This window comes from Protopterus annectens, chromosome 3.part1, assembly GCF_019279795.1.
Source record: "Protopterus annectens isolate FY-2018-M chromosome 3.part1, PAN1.0, whole genome shotgun sequence".
In the NCBI taxonomy this organism is placed as follows: domain Eukaryota; kingdom Metazoa; phylum Chordata; order Ceratodontiformes; family Protopteridae; genus Protopterus; species Protopterus annectens.
Window position 1 is genome coordinate 265,416,752 of NC_056732.1, and position 21,004 is coordinate 265,437,755.

Sequence of the window (21,004 nt, forward strand, 5' to 3'; positions counted from 1 at the left end):
AACAATTCAGACAACCTTCCCTGCAATGCGTGTTTCAGTGAGGATGCACTTCCAAAGTGTGGAACTAACTTAAGCAAATTTTTAAATGAAACAAAACAGCACACATTTATCATTTTGTTCACTAATAGCCAAACTTGCCTGCCTTTGCTGAAAAAATGTTTTCCTCTGTCATGTATTTTTATCATACATTTAAAGGACAATGATACAAAATGCACTACAGACTCCATGTCTGACATTACAGCAGAGATAAGGGAAGAATGAACACAATACAATGAAAAGACAGAGCTGCATCTGTGCATACATATTCATAAATGGTTGTCATCAGTCATTGCACTAAATATGAAAGTCACCCATGTACAACCAACTAAGAATATTCAAGTGTATATCCTGTTAAGAGGAAATGTGAATTGCTTGCATGCACATGAATTGAGTGCTGTTGCAAAGCTGTGTCTTTGGCAAAGAGAGATAACACACTCCAAATGTGTTTTGTAATGTCATTACTCTGATAGTTCAAATTCAGAGCTGTGTAATTATTTACATGTGTTTATCTTTTATTTTCTTCTCTTATTAGCATGTGTGCAGTGCATGGCTTTGCACAAACATGGTCAAATGCATAGATATTTGAAATTAATTTCAGATACCTTAGGAAGTGCAATCACGATTTGCATCATTGTGTGGCGGTCAGAGCTTGGATGATAATGACAGCATAAATTGTACCTGTGAAACAACTGTATATGTAACACAATTTATAAAGATGTTGAGATACACAATACATAAGATAGGTTGACTGTGGTTTGAGCTTCACAGTATGTTTTTACTGAGGAATGATCATAATGAGTATGAACAAAAATAATCTATATTCCATTTTTCCTGTCTCCTTTGCATGTTGCTCACCTGTGTACAAACAGGTATTACTGATGCAGAAAAAAGAAACATTGTTACTTGTAAAAAGAAACACTATTACTTGCTTCATCTTCCATCATTCAAACAGGCTTAGTGGCACCATTTTGCTGTCAGCTTTCTGGACAGTACTGACTGAAAAACGTACACCTATGTCCTATCTTTCACTGTGGCACTAAGTGTAAGTTCATGACCAAAATGCAGCTAAGCCAGGGTTTTAATCAACTACACTGCACTTTTTAATAACTGTGTCCCACTTAAATTTATAACAAAAATAACAAAATAAAGATAATTATGCTAACAAGAATTGTGCATAGCAGATTCATTAAGCACAGACATGGTCTCATATGTATTATATATGTAACTAGTGCAGCATGACAATTAAGGTTCTGCAATTAAACATTTATTTTCTGACTTGGGATGGACTTCATAGTTTACTGACAGTCATCTACAACCCTCCCGTAACACAAGTATAACTGCAAAATAGAAAGTATTGTGTGGTTTGACCCAGAATTCAAAAACTTACTCTAAAAGTAATACACATATATGCATTTTCAGTAAATTGCCACACATTACTATTGTATCACACCTGAGAATGCATAAACCAGGACCTTGTCAAGTCACACACATACATGGTTAATAGAAGTATGGCACCACTCACTCTGCAAGGTGTATATTAGTAATGACCATATTTGGAAAACACTTCTTCTATGGCAATGAGGGAAAACTATCTATGTGACAATATATGCATGCTCTTTTTTTAAATAGGTTTATATCCTGCATTTTACAAATTACTTTTATCAATGTGTAAGGCCACACAAAATATGTGTCAAGTCATAAAATTGATCCCCTCTCAAATTCACGTCTTAAAAGCCAAGCTGTTTAACATATCAGTGTTGACCATTGGACAAACTGTTGTCACATATAGCAGCACACATGCCATAAATTAATACCAACTGTCACACTAACCTTCCTATTTCATAAACTACCTTCTTCTTTGTTTGGCAATGTTGCTCTCTGCTTAGCATCACACAAATGTGGTTGGCGACGTTGTATGGGTTTGCACACTGGTTGTAAAATGCCATATCATAAATAGTGGGAAAACACTTTAACTGTTGTTGGAGGACCTGTGCAGCCATTGCAAGAGATGGGAAGGATGATGCCCAATTCAGGGCTCAAAGATGATATGCAGATGAGTCTAAAATATGAATTGCACTCCTCATAAAGTGCTACATCCATAGGCTGCTGCAAGAGGACTATATTGGGTGTCAGTATAAGTCTGAGGCTTGGAACAGTCTAACCAAGGTTGTCACCAGTGTGACTGGCATACCATAACAATCTGAAATGGCAGAAACAGGCACAACTCAAAGAGTGGCTAGATGAGTTTAGAACTGCTGACATTCCACAGTTGTATAAGTATACCAATAAAGCAACTTTAACTGATCTGGAAAGCAGTAGATAGCCAACACTGGCATGCAAAATGCTTTCACATATCTTTTTCTGTCCTTTATTTAGGAAAACTCAGAGACATACCTTTCAACCTCTTAATGCAAGAAATCTAGACAAAGCCTAAAATAATGGGGGAACAAAGGCTCCAAAATAGGGACAGATTCTAAATATTGCTCTTATAAACTCAGAAAGCTGCTAGAATAAGTATTTGTGTTAGCATGCATTTTTGAGGGATATGAAGTCTGAAAATCAAATATATGTCATTATCTGGTTATGACTTCAGTCGTCCGTAATCTGCCAGAAAACCACAGATTTTATGAGGAACAGATCAAATATATGAGGCAAAAATATGGACATTCTGCGAAAAATCTGTACAGTTGACAGGTATGCCCAGAGAGGCCTCACCTACCCTACCTACCTGCCCCTGACATTTCTGCATCCCTTCTCCAACATTCCTCTATTTTTGAAATAAAAAGATGGGCACCTGTCCCATAAAAATACTGTCCCTTACAAAGCTATCCAATTCACATATGTGTCTTCTCAACATGCTTGATTTGGTCCAATTGGCTATAAAACATGTTTGCATTGTTATCACCTATCTGTACTGGGTGGCAGTTCAATGTCATCCAATTTTCTATACATGTTCACATTACTCTGTTATAGAAGTGGATAGCTGTGGTTCATTTCTAATTCCCTTCTGAACATTCTTATATTACTTCTCCTTTGTTCTTCCCCCTGCTTGCCCCCCCCCATTTCACCACTTGAATATCTACTCTATTTGCACACCTTTAGTCTGGTTAAAAAATCAAATCACACACCACACACATGGACAGAAATGGCCCTTATAAAGCCTTAATTTTTTGTCCTCTGCATTTACATGGAGTTTGGTATCACTTACCAGTGTTGAACAATAGTGAATGGCTCTTCATGTTCTGTGGCAAAACCTAGTGAGTTTTTCCCATTGGCCGCAAAAGTCCAGTTAACTCCATGTAATGTTACTTAAACTCTCTGCACTCAAGGAACACAGAGTTAAACCAGAGTAAAGGTACTACTTTTAAACAGTTGCTTGACAGTTATTTAGACTGCTGAATGTAACAAAATGCAAATTATTCTGTGGAATATTAACATAAATCACTTGAATGATGATTTGTTTTTACAGTAGCTTCAAATTTGATTTCAGCTGCATCTCTCATTATGCCTTAGTGTAATTATGCTGTATATGTGTATTATATATTTAATCACATGCATATTAAAATTTGCCAGGGTTATGATTGTTAATGGAGATATATTGATTACTGCAAAAAGCAAAGTCCAAACCTCGGAAAACAATGAACCGAACAAGCGAAAGTAATCCAATAGCAACCACTTTATTCACGAATATTAAAATGACAGTCTTAAAGCGTGCAAAATACTCGTACACTTTTCGTCGCTTCCAAATATTGCAACTTCCTCAGAAGACAGAATACTATTGTGTGTATTGCATTTATATAGCAAATCTGTATGCAATTAAGGATTAATTATTGATTGATTGGTTATGTAAAAATTTTTTAACCTATTCTTGACAAAAGTAGAAATAACTACTTTTCCAATCCTATTCAGTACAAAACAATTCTAATGCATGCCGCTACAAGTTATCAACAATAAGCACATTCATAACATAAATATATACATCTTTAAAACTTTAAAATCTCAACAAATTTTAACCTATTTAAAAGCAATTTTTAACATTTTTAACATTTTTAACATTCTACCACCAAGGGGAAACCATTACCAAACTATCAGTTTTATTGCTTTTATTAGCCTAATGTTTAAAACAAATTCTACCTAAGCGTTCAAGCCTAAGGAATCAAACCCATCAGTTGACATTAAGGTAATTAAAATAATTAAATCACTTAGCAATAATAATAGTATCTACTCACTCGGCCCAAATATTTTAAAATATTTTGTAAATATATTTTTGTGTGTTTTTCACATTCATTTTTGTATTATACGTCTTTCAACTAGTCAGCGTATAGTACATAGTGCTAGCCATGTCACAAGCTACAAGCTCAGAATATACCCAAAAAAACCTTTTAGTGTTTATTTATACTGTTTTAACACAATCACCAAGATCTAGTCATCTAGTAATTCTAGTTAGTTCTAACTAAAAATCCATGACTTAGAGTTAACAAATTTATTTTTAAAGAATTTGTATTTGTATTACTCATTGTCTAATTGACTTAAAAATTATTAAAAATTATTAGAAAATTATTAAAAAATTATTAAAAAAATTATTATAAAAATTATTGGAAAGTGTATATTGAGAAATATATATTTTTATATATATATATATTCAAAAACATTTAAAAATATTTTATATTAAAAATACATATGTATTGAAATATATATATATATTGTTCTACAATTAATCAATTTACCATGTCTAATTTTATTGTATTTTATTTAATTTTAATTTTATTTAATCTACATTGTAAATACATCAAATGCATTATTTATATTAAATGCATTGAGTATAAGTTAAACCATAAAATAATGTTTCAACATATATCCGCCAATAATATTACCTTTCTAAATTTTTTAACCTCAAGATACATTTTATAGATGTCATTTCATTTAAACCAGGTGGTTGATTGGCATTTGTTGTCAATTGCCATATTAGTTCTTTCTTTTCAAGTTTTAGTGGCTCATATGAACATCTACAATCTGGTATAACTTGGTCAATGACCTTGAACTTAAAATTATGTCCCTCATTTGAATGGCAATGTCTAGCAAGGGCATTATCTAATTTAATTCTACTAATACTGTAAATATGCTCATAAATTCTCTCATGTAGTTTCCTATCTGTTTTTCCTATATAAAAGGCTAAACATTTTTCACACTTTGCCATGTACACAACTTGTCGGCTACTACAATTAAATTTTTCTCCTATTTTGTAAATTTGGTTCCTAATTTCAAAAGTATTACCTTCCTCAACATATTTACAGTAATTACACATATTACATTTAGTCATGCCCCCATTAGATCTAACCTTGGGCTTTTTACTTTGTAAAATTTCTTTAAAATTTTGATTTCTTCTATAAATCAATTTCGGTTTTTCTGGTAAAATATCCCTAAAGCCACTGTCCGACGTCAAAAGTTGCCAATTTTTATTCAAAATATTTTTGATGTCAACTGCATCTAAATTAAAACAAGTAATAAAACTACATGTAAAACTTGGGCCTATTTCTTTCCTTCCTACTTCCCCTTGTTCAGTATTTGCTATTTGCATTGAACCTAATATCGGGGAATAAGTCCCTTCCCAACATTTATTTTTAACTTCTGTAGCTATTTTAACAATAAAATCCATCGGGTACCCTCTCTGTACAAAAAACTTCTCAAGGAGTTTACATTCATCTAAAAAGTCACCATCAACCGTGACCATCCTTGCCGCCCTAACATGTTGGCCTTTTACAACTGCCTTTTTCTGGGCCAGTGGATGGCTACTAGAGAAATGGAGAAAAGTATTAGAATACGTCTCCTTTCTATATATAGTAGCTGTATATCTCTGGTTACCATAATCCTTTTTCAAGTTAACGTCCAAGTAATTAATGTTGTCCCTACTAAAATTACATGTAAACTGTAAAAAATCAGTACTACAGTTGAAAGTAGACAGGAGCTTATTTAACCCTTCAGCATCAATTTCAGCTACCATAAAAATGTCATCGAGAAACCTCGTGTAGAAGGTGATTTTGTCTTTATTCTCTTCATTATCTAGTATAATAGACCTTTCCCATCGTGCCATTACTAAGTTTGCAATACTGGCACCGCATGGCGACCCCATAGCAACCCCAATCTTTTGATGGTAGATATCTTTCTTAAATAAAATAAAGTTATAGGAGAGAACTGTATCAATCAGTTCTTCTATCAATTGAATCTCATCATGTGGTGCACCTAACAATCTCATCATATCACTTACCCATTCTATTGCCGTATTGTGAGGGATACAAGAATATAGGTCCTTAACATCTATCGTTACTAACAGTCCCATAACTGAGAACTGTAAGCTGTTCATGGACCTAAGAAAAAACCATGAATCCTTCGAAATTTGTTTCTCTAACTTAATATATTTCTGGAGTATTTTATCTATCACTTTGGCACATGTGTAAGTCATACTCCCTCTACCATCAACCAAAGGTCTCATAGGTGGATTTTCCAAATTTTTATGGACCTTGGGGATACCAAAAAGGGCTGGCGTCCTAACCTGTACCTGTTGTAAATAATTATAAAGGACATTGTCTATCCTAGCTTCGATAAACAATTCTTCAAAAAATGATTTAATTCTCCTTGCTGCAGTGTTCATCTCATTTAATGATGACCTTATATAGGTGTCATTTTCTAAAATTGCAAGCATTCTATCTTCATAGTCACTATTAAACATTATTGCTAAACCCCCTCCTTTATCAGGCTTCATTACCCGAATTGGGGCTTCTTTTAAAAGATCTAACAGGTCCCTCTCTTCTTTTGTTAAATTATGTTTATAATTATTTTTACGTTCATTTAAGTTTCTTAGATCTACTTCCATAATTTTTTCAAATAATAGAAGTGAAGGATGAAGGGGAGGGTTATATACACTTGAAATAAGGAAGTCCGATCTATCATTCAGGTTCTCCCCCATCAGGAATAATAAATTCAACTTCCTTGTGAACAACTTTAAATCAATTAGTGTATGAGCAACATTTAATGTAGAACTTGGGACAAAAATGTACCCCTTACTCAATAACACCACTGTGTCCTCACTAATTTCCAAACTTGTATAGTTATAAATTTTAAAGTCCACTTTAGGGTTAGTTATAACTGTACATTTTTGCTGGTCATATCCAAATGATATTATACTGTCATTATTGTTCACCATTTCCTCTTCTTGTTCTTCTGGTTCCTCTTGTTCTGGTAGTTGGGTCTCGAGGCTGCGCCCCGAAAATTTTGATTCCCAAACCCCCCTGGATTATTATTGTGTTGGTTCTGTCCATTAGAGTTATTTTCATTTACCGTATTCCTCTGTTGAGCTAATCTTTCGCTCCTTCTGACGTTAACATCACTATTATTATTTTGCACAGGTCGGGGTGGAAGTGGTACATGAAAATCAGTCTGTTGTTCACCTGGACTCAACCTCTGGACAGGCTGGTTCACATTTTCCAATCCTTTACTTTGTTCATTACCTGCCATATTAACAGGACGGGGAGGGCGAGGGTATGCTTTCCCTTCCCCATATTCCCTTAAGTCTCTGTCGATTTTTTTAATTTTAGTAGCATTTGATTTTTTGACATGGTCGTCTATACTGGAAAAGCAGCGGTCATAGTCATACTGATATCTGTTAAAATTAATATCATTCTTAATAGAATTATCAATAGCCTCAAGTTCAATTAGGAGGCCATCCACTGTCTCTTGGTAGAAAGTACAAAACAATTCTATTAGTTCAAGCCCGTGTCTATCAAAAAGAGTTACTAAAGCATTGTGAAATTGCGAGCCTTCAATAAGCCCTGCAGGAAATTGCCAATGCCTAAGACCCTTAGGATATATTGATTACTGCCCAAAAATGAGTATCTGAAGTGGCATTTATCCCCACTGCTATCACATATTTAGCTAACCTTGATCTGCTTGTCATAAGCCTACTGTCCTTCTCCTAAGCCTTCTCTAACACTATGACACTCACTTCATGCTACATAGCATGTAATGTTAATAATGACAACAGACCAAAAACATGACCATTAATGTGCCATTAAAAAGTACTGCTAGCTTTATGCTCATCTCTCCTTGTATTCACCCCATCCATCCAAATACTCTATATGTGTGCGCGCGCGCGCGTGTGTGTGTGTGTGTGTGTGTGTGTGTGTGTGTGTGTGTCTATTAGGTAGATAAAACAATAAAACTGTTGCAATGTAAACTAAAACACAATAAAGGACAATACGCTGTTGGAAACATCATAAGAAACATGTTTTTTTTTCACCAAAAATTAAGTTTTCACATGAGTTACAATGCTTAAGCACTTTCACTGACATTAATAGTGAACTTCATCAGAACAATCAAACCTTCCACACTTCCTTTATTTATAACACCTATCTAATAAAATAGCAGTAATCAACCAATCAAATCCATACTACCATTAATAAAAAATGTATATACAAGTGTGTGTGTGCATAAATATACAAATACAAATATATATATATATATATATATATATATATATATATATATATATATATATATATATATATATATACACTCTAATATAACGACTGAAAAAAATTAATTAATTTATTACTACAATATAGACAATTTAAAAATGTTTTAATAATTAGTACCAGTTAAAAATAAAACTAACTATACTTATATTCAATCTTTACTTATAGGGATCTAGCCTACAGGATACCCTTTGACTACACTTGCCCAGATATCAGTACCAAAATACTATTAACAGAAACTTTTCATTAATACCCGAATATTCTGTTGCATTTAATTTCAATTGCCATATCAATTCCTTCTTCTTAAGTTATGATTTCCAATCCCCCCTTATGTTTTGGGGTATCATTTCTAAAATAAAAAATAAAATCTTCTTAAAATTGCCACATCTTAAAGTGTGTTGAAAGAAGGCATTTGTTTTTCTCATCATTCTTTGATAATGCATATACATGTTCAAAAATTCTGTTTTTAATGCTCTCTCCATTTTACACACATAGACAGCATCATATGATAAATATTGTACAACATAAACCACTAATTTAGTACTACAGTTGTAACTTCCACTACATTTAATTACCCTTGGGTAGTTAACTATAACAATATTACTGTTTCCAAAATATACATGCATTGTTTACATGCTCCACACATCATTCCTTTTCTACTTTTGTCCTGTTCATTATTAACTTTCTCCATAGTGTTATTCAAATTCATGTCTCTCTTAAACACAGTTCTAGGCATTGTTTCAATATGATCCAATAAATTAAAACTCCCAAAAACTCCATTCCATTTCTTTAGAATCTTCTGTGACCCCCTTCACCACAGTGGAACACCTGACTGCTCATGAATGACAGTGGAGTTTTTCTGTGTCGAGTTGCCAGCCCAGCGCCCAACCTTCCACAGAAGGCACACACATGCACACACTCACGCCTAGGGCCAATTTAGAGTGTCCAATCCACCTACAGCATGTCTTTGGGATGTGTGAGGAAACCGGAGCACCTGGAGGAAACCCACACGACTACAGGGAGGATGTGCAGACTCCACACAGAAGGCATCCCAACAGAGGATTGAACCAGAGAACCTCTTGCTGTGAGGCAGCAACACTAACTGCTGCACCACCACAACTGCTTCATTCCATTTCTTTAGAATAATATTTTTAATTTCAGTGTTCATTCCATTATAAGTCAATAAAAATGCTGTCTTAAAATCATCTCTCTGTTAATAGTATTCATCTAACCTTTCCTTCTTAATATCAGGCAAAACCTACCTTACCTGGCCTTTCAACCACTTCCTGAACAAATCTGACTGGTAACCACAATCCATAAACATTTTACTCAATTTTTCCACTCCATGTTTAAAATCATTGTCTTTAGATGTTATCCTAGACAGCCTCAAAAATTGGCCTTTAACCAAATTTCTCTTTTGCTACATTGGGTGACCACCTGTAAAGTACAGATAACTTTTAGAACAGGTAGCCTTCTGAAAAAAAAATGTTTGATTTAAGTCTATTTTCTCACAATCCTTGCTAAAATTAAAATCCCAAAAATTAATTTCCTCACAATTAAGATCTACCATAAACATTAAAAATTCTATGAGTCCATTAATATAACACCAACATTCTCATATTTGATCCTATTGATCCCCACCACATAATCAAAATCATCAAGGAACTGTAAATATTTTAAAACATTTTCATAGTAATTATTATTAAAATAAAATTAATTTCACAGTACTATAATTTAATATTAGCAAATATTATAGCAGCTACCACTCTAACTGCCACTCCTCTCTTTTGCATATAATAATTATTTTCAAAATATACATAATTATTAACAAACTTTTTCCATCATTTTAACCACAAAATTATTCAATCTTTGGTTCATATTTGTTCCCATGTATAATGCTTCCTGAAACAATTCAAGCCCTTCATCAGGAGGTATGACTAAAAAAAGATCCTTAACATCCATAGTAACAAATATCAATGTGTCATCAAAATCTACTTTAGCCAATTCACCCAACAATGCCATGAGTCATTTAAAACATATTTTTTATTAACAAAAAGTATTTTTAAAGCTAGGAATCAACCCCTTTATCACTAGGTGGGTTGCCAACTGACTCACAGATCCCACAGTGTGAAAGTAGTTGACTCCAAGTCAGACTGACGATGAGTCATGAGTGGAGTCTCACAGGGATCGGTCCTGGGTCCTGTCCTGTTTGGTATCTACTTCTCTGAAGTCCAGCCCAACATGAAGAGACTCTGACAAAGTTCACAGACAATTGCAATTTGAGAGCTATTATTAACTCCCCAAGTGATGTTGACATCCTACAGAATGGCATCACTGAGACAAACGACTAGTGTCAGAACCATGGCCTTAAGCTCAATGCAAAAAATGTGTCATCATCCCCTTTGGGAAAAACCCAGTTTCTATGAATTACCACATTGATGATAGTCCACTGAACACAGAAGGCATTATAAGTGATCTGGGAATACAGGTTGACAGCAACCTCCCTTTTGATCACCACATTGCCACTATGGTCAGAAAGTCTTTCTATGTGGCACATCTCATTATTAAGGGTTTTGCATCTAGGAAGAAAGAGGTCATTGTCTCCTTCTACTTTTCCCTCATTAGGCCAATCATCAAGTACAATGTCCCATTTGGCATGTACCTCACTAGACACCTGCAACAACTGGAGAGGCCACAGAAGTACCTCACAAAGAGGATCCTAGGCCTTAAACACTTATACAGACTAAAAAAAAAACAGCAACTATTCTCTGTCTCATATCACCTACTTAGAGGCCATCTCTGCTTGACTTACAAAGCCATGAATGAGCCAGCTCTGTTAGAAATGCTACATATAAAGAAATTCCATTCCCTCCGCACCACATGCTCCAGAGACCTCAACCTCTTTACCACAATCAGAATGTGGTGCAGGGAAAGGTTCATAACCCAGAGACTGCCCATGCTATGAAATAGAATTCCCATACATGTCAAACAGAGCACCTCACTGGCCCTCTTCAAGAGGAATCTTGATGAGTGGATGGGAAATAGGAAATTCACCCCGGGGATCACTCCAGTGGCTCTACTCAACAGAGGCACTGGGAACTAAGATTGGGTGGCACTATGCCAGGGTAATCCTATGGGCTAGGCTTGTAAATGCTCTAGGGCCATTAGCCTAGTACACACCTATGAACCTAAATCTACCATTTTTGCCCAGGGTGTCTGTTTTTAGCCTCCCACAGAGCACTATTGATCTAAGAGGGTGGTCATTAATATCCTTGTGAACTTTTGATATCCCAAATAAGTATGGAGCTAGTGTTTTTTTTACTGTAAAATAATTAACCATATCTAACTCATAGTTACTTTGCTCAACCAATCATACAACCACACATCTATCTTACTATATACTCTATTAATTTCATTTTTAGAGCTAAATACATCTTAGTAATATAGTCCATGACATTAATCAAAACTACCCCTCCTCCTTTATCTGGTCTCATTATTCTCACATCTTTATTATTAATCAAATTATTAAGTACTTTATTCTTTTCTCTTGTCAAATTGAAATACCTACTTCCTTTTACCACTCTCTCACCAATATTTCTAATATCCTTCTCACACATTTTCTCAAAAGCCCAAACTGGTGGTAATAATGGAGGATTAAAGGTACTGTATTTTCTTCATTTCTGATCCTATCTTCTCCATCACCAAATGTTAACTTGAAATTAATTTTCCTAACAAGTAATTTTAATTCAGTAAGAGTATCAACAAAATCAAATCGTGATGATGGGACACATGTAAAACCTTTTTCAAAAACTTAAAAATGTTTTTTCCAATATTAATATAGCCATAATTAAATATTATAAAACCATTGAGGTCCTATACAACATCCAGTTTATTGTTATAAACATCTAACTGTGGAGTTATTAATATCTGTTCCCCTTTTCCCTCCTTTCGTCTCCCTCTCCTTTTTCCCCTCCTCAATTCCCATTTGAATGACAGTCTCTCTTCTGGGCCTGAATCTAGAACTTGCCACTGATTGTCTGTTACTTGGGTTTGCAACTTCTGGGACCTCTTTGGTAGGGTTGAAAATGTATTTAAGGGAGGGGGTAAAATCACAAAAAAATATATTCACAGTTTTTCTGTTATCCACCATAAATAGCTTCATTGTGATAAGTAACATCCTAGTTGCTACCCCCATTCTGTTCACTGTAATTCTGTGAGACATTTCTTATTTCATTTCTAATATCCCCCCAAAATGCATTGTTAGTGTTTTTTAACTTCTCCATCCTTCTGGGTGCCAAGAATTCTGCTTATTATCATAGGCTTTTTTGTTCCTAAAAATTTGATTTTCTTTCAATTTAATAGTTTCATTACAAAACATCTGAGTGCTTGTAAAACATTATCATATGATAATTAACACATTTTAAATAACAGAAGGAACAATGTGTCAGCAGCTTCTAAGAGCTGGCACTGAACACAACGATAAACGATGAAAGCAAAATACAGTCCAACTGCCATGGTCAGGACCATAAATTTTAATAAAAGCACAAAGTAAAAACAAAGATGAGCGCTTTCATGTTTTCTAAAATGCTTCCTCAGATCTAATAAAATACAATTGCTTTTCACATTTAAAATGCAACTAACCAATCACTGTTGTTTGAAACAGCCTACACCCCTTCATGGCAGGTTTGAGCAGAACATTTCCATTTAATCCTGGTATTTTATCTGCTTGTAAGTTAGCAATTCAATTAATTTCTGCAATTTCTGTATTATTGATGAGATCACCAATTCTAATGGTCTCTTCTATGACTTGAAGTACAAGGAAGCTAAAACTATGATCTGGATTGCTTAAAATATGGTTGATAAGGACGTTCTTAATATCGCCTAATCAAATGTGACTCATATTTTGCAATATTCTCTCCTTACAAAGCCTGTTGGTCTTCTCAACATAAAAACTAATGCATGCTTTACAGAACACTACCTGGGCCACATTCTTAGTCTTACAATCTGCATGTAAATGAGATGTATATGTTTTACCAGACACAGGATGAACAAATGAATTACTGCAAAAGATCTGTTTGTAGGCTTTGCATGAACGGCAAGGGAAGATATCAGTTCTATCAGACCTCCTACCAATATTGATTCTAGAGCCATAGTATAACTGTACTTTTAACTATAAGCTGTTTCTAAAACAAAAAGATGGTTGTTCTCCTACTATTCTTCTGATATATTCATTAGTAGTAAAAAAATCTTACAGTTATTCCTGACAATGTTACAACCATAATTCACATCACTTGAATGTGTTAGAATAACTCTGTTTTTTGGTTTGTCAGTGTTTTATACTTTGAAGAATGTAATACATTGTTATTCTTATTAGATAAGTAGGGATTTCATTTTGCAATTCTCAAATTCATAACCTCTGCTGATACTTCATCAGTCTCACTTTCCTTATATTCTCGCACTCTAAAATCATTCATAAATTTTTCCAGTGCTTTCAGATATTCATCGTCATGTGTATGTAGTCGAGAGCTCTTAAGAAATTGTCCTTTCAAGACATTCCTATACCATCTTGGTGCAATGCAACAGATTATTCTTCCAACATTCTTTCTGAAATATTCTTGTACTAATATTACCATCTGCATTAATGCATAAACAGACATCCAAAAAATCTATTCTAGATAAGGATTTGTTCATGATAAATTTAAGGAATAATTTTGCCTCTTGTAGGTATGCAATAAATTTTTTCAGTTGCTCAGTTATGCCATCCCATAACAAATATATCATCCACAAAGTGTTTGTAATGTTTGATGCATTGAGAAAATAAATTATTATGCCACATGTATGTTTCTTCCCATTTAGCCATCACAATGTTTGCATAACTGTTGGCACATGGGTTGCCTATCGCTGCACCCCATTTTTTCTAATAAATCTCATCACTAAAAACAAACACATTATTCTCCAGTATCAATTCTAAAAGCATAAAGATAAAAGTAATCATGTTACTATCATATTCACTTTTTGCACATAGGAAAGCTCTCACTGAATCTGTGCCATATTTATTTGGAATTACAGTAAACAGACTCTGTACATCCAAGGTTACCATATGGTAATTGTCAACACCTTCAGAGTTAACATATTGATACAGAGATTCTAGTAATTGTTCAGTGCCTCTCAATACAGATGGCAGTGTACTCAATACATGTTTTAACGTTTGATCCACAAAAATTGACGCTTGTTCTGTGAACCAGCCTTGCCTCCTACAATGGGGCACATGGGAGGGTTATGATGATTCTTGTGTACTTTAGGAAGACTATTAATGACAGGAATCATAGGTTCAGGAACAAAAAGATATTCATAAATATCTTGTACAATCAATCTGCTCATAAGCATATCAGATGATGTGTCATGAACTGACTTAATAAGTTTCTTAACTTCCAGCTTTGTAATATTCCTATATGCATCCATATCATTCAACAAAGAGCACATCCTATCTTTGTAATCTTCCTTATTCATCATCACAATAGCCCATCCTTTATTAGCTGGGTGTATTTGTAGTTCACTATAACTTTAAGAGCCCTTATCTCTTCACGAGTCAGATTATAAAATTGATACCGATGTTGTTCATTCAATATCTCAAAGAGTTCTCTTTCACATACTCTCAAAAATGACTCAACCATAGGGTTAAAATGAGGTATTAAAATACTCAGTTTCCTGAGAATAGTTGTTGTATTATCATGTACATTCCCATAGATAGTCTTTAACATAATACTTCTTCCAAAGAATTTCAGTTTCAGAATGACATCACTAAACTTCGATGGTGTTGCAGGAATGTATAATAATCTTTTACTGAGTACAGATATCCCTGTCCTAACATAAAGCTAGATAAATTCACCACCAGTGAATTCATAACTGAGCCTTCCTGTTTGGTGTATTCCGTTCTGTGGACATTTTCCTCCTTTCGTGTCCTCTGCTGTGTGAATACCCCTGCCTAAATGGGAACACAATCTTGGTGGATGAACCTCGTAACATGGAAACATTCCCTATTACCTTCACAGATTTAGAGAATGGACTATATAAATTAAGGAGACTACAATGGCAATGCGGGCATTTGGCGGCATGCCTACATCATAAGGTAATACCTAGGGGCTTATGAGTACTCTGAATGCCAACATATGGAAATGTTTATCAGGAGTTAGATGGCAAACCCTGTATCTAGAATTAAGTTTTAATTATATGAAATTACTCCTTGCATTTTTCCAACCCATTGGGAATGATTTGATAAAAAAAGTTGAGGAGATGCAGAGTGATACAGAGAATCATTATAAAGCAGATCTTTATGTAACAAGGTTGGATAATTTATATAATAATGTCTCAGCATACGATTTAAAATTGCAATAGATAAAGCCAAAGAAGTTAGAGAAAGATTTCTTGGACTTCAACAGGGGAAATATATTTGTTTGGTCACATTTGAATTCAAAAGGTCCTTAGATGAATGAAAAAACACTACAGAGAAACCGGACAATATAGGAACACCTTCACACACCAATTTAGGAACATCAGCTGCATTAAATACAAGTGTTAAAGTGGTGAATCAACTGAATATCTCCAATAATCAGAAATCTAGTCCAGTAACCAGTTCAAGAACTAGCTCACAAGCTACATTGGAATTAGGAGATAGATGTAAAGAGAACTCTATACCGATTTTGTTTTTTCCAGAGTTCCATTTGTGTGAAGCAGTCTTTGAATTGCAGAGGGGGGCTTTGCACAGCAAACGACGCAAAAGGAAGAAAATATCCATGGAACGGAATTTGCTGAACAGGAAGGATCAGTTATGAATTTATTGGTGGTGAATTTATCTAATTTTATGCTACTAGCATCTTCTTCACAGCAGATACTGATGATGTCATCTGCTGTAAAGTATTGTCTGACACTAAGAAGCTCAAATGTGTATTATGGCACTAGCATTAAGTACTGTGTTCTATAGGTAGGTGGGGGTTCTAATGTCACTGCAGTCAACTTGTGTGTGCAGATGTTCATTTTGAATCAGTCTGAAAAAAAATTTAAAACCACATGTGAAGGGTCTATATTAGAACATTGAAGTTTCAACTCTGAATGTTCTAATATCAACCCCTATTTAGCGAAAGCTGAAAACATCGAATATACAGAACAGCAAATTTTTTCCTAGGGAAAAAATGTGCTTTTCCAAAACACATACACACAGCACAAGGACACCAAACAAACAGCAATCCACAGACATATACCTAAATTCTTACACCTAACCGTACACTAAACTCTACACACACCTCTAACTATCCACTTACCTTAACCCAAACCCTAACCCTAAGGTCCGTCACTATTGCCCACTCACCTCACCTGCACCCTAACCCTAACTCACATAGCCCACTCTAACCCTCACGTCCACAAAATTGCGCACTTACCTGACCCGCACCCTGACCCTAACTCACCTAAACCGCCCTAACCCTCATGTCCACACAATCGCACACATACCTAACCCACACCCTAACCCTAACTAACCTAACCTGCACTCAATCACACACTTACCTGAACTCGACCCATAACTTTCCACCACAGCCCTGAAAATACTGAAGCAAAAGAAATGGACAATCAAATTCTTTCCCTAGGAAAAAATTTGGTTTTCTGTTGTTTCGATATTTTCAGCTTTTGCTGAATAGGGGTCAATACTAGAACATTCGAAGTTTTGAAACTTTGATGTTCTAATATAGACCCCATGTGAGACTACACCTATGTCATGCACTTCTGCCTACTTCTTATTATCAACATACACTTATGATGTGATCACCATGAAAGTTCACTCTGACAGTATTACACCTGGATATCTGTGTTGACACGAGCATTGACTACTGTGTTTTCTGGCTCATGTAGCTAGGTAGTTTGTAGTTCTAATCTTACAGCAGACAACATGTACTTGTGTTTGTTCAGATATTAGTGGACAGACAATTTCACACCAAAATGTAAATCCACTTCTATTTAACATGCTCCTCCCAACATCTTCTTCTCAGCATACACTGATGATGTAATAATCTATAAAGTGCACTGTGACAATGTAAAGTTAGACATCTGTGGTGGTGCTACTGTTGTTTTGTATGGAATTCAATGTGTATAACTACATAGACCTACTGTTCAGATCTGACCTCATTCAAATGCTGTGTGTGTGTGGTTGTTGGTATTTTACTCCCAGTATATAATGCTTTGAATCCATTTTCATTTGAATCCCACTAAGGAGAAGCTTTAACAAAACCCTATGAATCCAAGATCCCCTAATTCCCTCTGTCAACATAACATGCTTTCTGGGGAACACTTGATGATGTCATCATCTTAAAGAATGTGAATATACATTGTGAAACACAGCCCTTCCATGACCCTCTTCAGGCAACCTGTAGACCACTGCATGTGTGATTGTAAATTTTGGCATGGGGTGGTACACATGTCACATAAGGGCAGATGCAGTATGTAATACAAATATATACACACATATGCACTTACTCCTACTATCTTATGTCATATAGATACATTGATTTTGGTTTATAACCTAGAATAATTGCTAGGATATTATGTGATGTTGGCTGTTATCCTTCTAATGTCCTATGACACTATGAAGATTACACATGTGAATGTTGCTGCCATCTGCACATCCTGTGTTGAGGTGTGGATGTATGTTAGCTCTACAACAGTGTATTCCAATCTGAAATTTAACGTAATGTATTGATGACCACTGTTGACATTTGATTATATTGCTTCCATAACAGCTCTAGCAATATGCCTCCTGTGGACTGTTGACATGGTATGATGCTATGTATATTGTTGCTAGAAAGGTATATGTAAAGTACTTGTAGTGGAATATATTAACATTCTACACATTTCTCATTCAACCATCACAGTGACATTTGCTGTATGCAACAGGTATGCATGTATGTAACTACTATCATGAAAAGCTATGTGGCATATAGCAATATTACATGATGCTAATTACATGGGCACATATGCCTTGTTTCATCCACATATTATAATGATGGTATATGCACAAACATATAACCAGTTCAGATTCACTTGCAACTGTGGTGAATTCACTGTATATCCAACTGTTGCTATTCACAAGATTATTCAAGTATTAGCCAGCAGCATTGCATGACTGTCAGTATTTGTGCCATTATCTGTTCTGCATGAAACACATCAACCTCATATGTACTTTGCCCATATATGGTATCAGAGCCCACAAACACACCCTTCCAGTGATAAACATATAGCCATATGATGTTCAGTGATGCAGTTAAGTGAAGTAGTTCAAGCTGTACGACTATGTTAACATTTCCACTGTGTGTCATGTCATGCATATCCAAGGTTGTATTTGGAGGTGTTCACACAAATCTTTTTTTAAGTAATTACAAAATGTTATGGAGAATACACTGCTCTGTGCACAGATGGTTGTGGATGGCACCATCAGTACTTATCTGGAGGCACTAGACAACCTGCTAGCTGACAGATTTATACCAAACATCAACCCCCTGTCCCCAGTGCTCTTCACCCAAAGAACACATGCAAGTATTACTCAACATATTTTCTCAAGAAAGCAGCTCATCTAGGTGCTCTCTAAGGTGAAAAACATGACATTAATGAACCCTGACAACATCCCACATTGCATTATCAATAAATTAAAACATGTCCTAACAGACACAGTAGGTTCCCTACTTAACCACAGCCTTCTAACAGGCTATGTTCTGGCACAACAGTGAACAGCAAAAGTCATCAGTCTAAACAAGGGGGATCATCACCCAACACAGGTAATCATAGACCCATAAGCCTGACTAGCCTCATCTGTAAGCCAATGGAAAGAATCATAATGGATCTTATCAACAGGAACATCAGTAATCTCTTGACTGTGTAATCAAATAATGTTTGATTTTTTAAGGGTAGATCATATCTGTTATATCTGATAGACTTCACTGAGAAGTTCAACAAGGCCATGGATTAGGAAAATAATGTGCATCCTGCATAACCTGACCAGGCCAAGGCACTAGACACAATTCCACATTCAGGCATTACAGAGAGGTCCCTATTAGATTGATGAAAAATCAAAATCTGAAACAGCTTAGAAGCCGAAAATGCAGTTCTTCATAATCGGTATTGTGAGATCGTGATACAGTGAAGATTGGAAAATTTGCCCTTTCCTCACTGTAGTGCGATCTCAGAGTTGGAATATATATTTAGTGGGGGGCACAGCTCCCCACAGTAGCGATTTTGATTTCCTGCATTTCTGCTCATGTGAGCATTCAAGATTTTGAAATTTTGTCTATATAATATAGACTCTTACAGATAAACTGTCTCAACTGACCATAAACCATTACATCAACATGTGGGTAGCCCAGTGAATTACCACCAAGGGACATACTGTCAAACTGTTTTACTTCACCTGTAGCAAGAAGCCAGTGACCAATCCATTAACACAGAGTTCTGTACTACAGCCTTTCCTCTCTGGTATGTAATTCACAGAAGTCAAGACAAACTTAGACTTTGTACAATCGACTTTATGGATGATTGCAAATTGTGGACAACACGTAAATCCAATACATTATTGATATACTGCAGAAAGTATTAGCACACACAAATGAATGCTGCCATAGCCATGGAGACACAAAAAGTGTCCAAAAAGCATAATTATTTTTTTTATAATCAAATACCCAACATACTTGCAGTATAGACAGCACACATTAGTGACTACACACAGCAGTACATTATCTGCCTACTCAGGTAGATAGTAATTGTAAATTGAACACGTGCAACAGCTGGAGCAACACCAGAGATTTTGGCCAGGGAAGATACTTGGTGTACTAGACAAGTCCTACTTGGAAAGATTGAAACCCATAACACTGTATACTGTCCCCTACAGACTAATAAGGGCCAGTTTGTGTCTGGTCTATGGTTAATCTCCAGTCCTGCCCTGATGGAAATGTTACACATTGATGAAACAAACTGTACGAGGATCACTCTTTCAAGGGATGATAACCTAGCTTCTGGTATAATAAATCATGTTGAAAGCTTCCCATTAACATAAAGGAAAGGCCTTTCCTGACTGTACTCAAGTGCAATCTACATCAATGGATGTTTAATGTTAATCATAATCCTGGGGTTGTGCCCATGTCCCTCATGAACAGAGGCAGTTGGTCTTAGGTAACATAGTATAGGCTCATAACTGTATGAACTTTGTTCACATAGATATTTAAAAGTGTAAAACTTGTGCTTAATATGGTGAGGCTATTATGTCATCTTGGAACATTAGCCTAGTACTATCCTATGAACCTCAACTGTATCCCAGCTTCAGCTATAATGTAACTGTACAGCATCACAGATGTAACAGTACATTGCATCAGCATTACCTCATGATATTTTGCATGAACACATAT